General features: G+C 32.9%; 2 long non-coding RNA genes across 2 annotated transcripts; both read left to right on the plus strand.

Moving 5' to 3' along the window:
* The first annotated feature begins 257 nt into the window (after positions 1–257).
* Positions 258–719, plus strand: LOC107683845 (uncharacterized). The gene is made up of 3 exons (XR_001633772.1): positions 258–314; positions 496–552; positions 677–719. It is a non-coding gene; the product is annotated as an uncharacterized LOC107683845 (long non-coding RNA).
* LOC107683846 (uncharacterized) lies at positions 717–1,303 on the plus strand. Its single transcript, XR_001633773.1, has 3 exons — positions 717–754; positions 1,080–1,142; positions 1,273–1,303. It is a non-coding gene; the product is annotated as an uncharacterized LOC107683846 (long non-coding RNA).
* Positions 1,304–1,557: the final 254 nt, after the last annotated feature.

Consider the following 1,557-nt stretch of genomic DNA (forward strand, 5'->3'; position numbering starts at 1 on the left):
TGCAGGTGTGTGTGTGTGTGTTTGTATTTCTGGAAGGCAGTGAGGAATGGGTTCATGTGAGGATACAGTACATGTGTGTTTGCTAATAGGCCCGATAAAAAGGGATTTCTTTCTATAATACTTTTAAAATGTGAAATTGATTTGAAATTGAAATTAATTTTTGTGTTGTCTTGTCTTCTTTACGATCCAAAGGAAATGAATATTCAGTCTGTAATGATGAACATGTTTCTGACGGTTCTGCTCTTCTTTAACAGGGCGTCTCATCTCTGAAGAACTGCATTCTGGGTATGAAAATGCTGATGAGCTTCTCTCAGGTTAGAGAGCTGAAGCACATATTCATTCCACATTCTACTAAAAAAAAACATTTATAATGAATTCACCGAAATAAATAAATAAATGTAATTAACAAATTCTGTAACATATTTGATTAACGACTCAATACTATTGAAATACTGCTGTTTGCTTGTATATTAACAGTCTGCTCTCCTTTTTTAGCAAAAGAGTTCAAGACTGCATATTATGATGATGTCACCAACAGCAGTGGCCTAAAAGGTCAGTGACCTTTTTAATTGATCACATTATTCATTACCAGATGTTTAATAAATTCTTAGTCTCATGATCTGCAACAAGAACATATTTTGGCTTTTGTATCCAAACATATTGTGTGTTGATGCAGAAGAGATGGTGAAGGAAATCACACTGGGATACTATGATGATGTCATCACTGATGGACTGAAACCAGATCGTGAGACAGGTGTCACCCTGTTATTCTACAGCAGCATATAATATACTTTTAAATCAAAATATTACAGTATATTTAAGATAGATATTTACAATTTGTTCTGAATGTAATGAATGTGTGTGTCTGTGATGAATGTGTGAATCTGTAGAAGACATACCTGAGAGCTATGATGATGTCATGACGAGCGGACGGAACTCTGAGATCAAAAAAGGTGTTTTACTTTCTTATCAACTTTTAAAAATAATATTCCTCTAAAATCAAGATCATTACAGATAATATTTTAAATTACTGTTTTTTTGCTTATATATTTAATTTTGACTGATATTTGCATTTGTAGTGGACGCACCAGAGAATTATGATGATGTCATCATTAATAGACTGAACTCTCAAGGTGTAACAGGTGAGATGCACAGAACTACATGTTTATCACCCTTTGCATGTTTAGATGAGTATTAGACATTTGTTCAAGTCACTTAAAGGAAAAGGGATGCCTAAAATGATATGACATGTTTTTTGTCATTCTCGATCAGAGGGAGTTCAGGAGGAGTATGATGATGTGATAAGTGTCAGTGAAGATGTGAGAAACCTATTGGGTAAGTTATTATAACCCTTTTGTTCTCATTATATTAACATCTTTATATATATATTGGAATTTTTTTGACATTTTTCCAGTTTTTTTATACTTTTAAAATATTCATCCAATTACAACATTTGACATTATTTTTAATATTTTTAATAACAGATTATGATGATGTGTGTCACGTTGCACACACACGAGGGACGAGGAGACGCTGGAGAATATGTTGACAAGACTT

This window comes from Sinocyclocheilus anshuiensis, unplaced genomic scaffold, assembly GCF_001515605.1.
Source record: "Sinocyclocheilus anshuiensis isolate Anshui unplaced genomic scaffold, SAMN03320099.WGS_v1.1 scaffold17415, whole genome shotgun sequence".
NCBI classification, from domain to species: Eukaryota; Metazoa; Chordata; class Actinopteri; order Cypriniformes; family Cyprinidae; genus Sinocyclocheilus; species Sinocyclocheilus anshuiensis.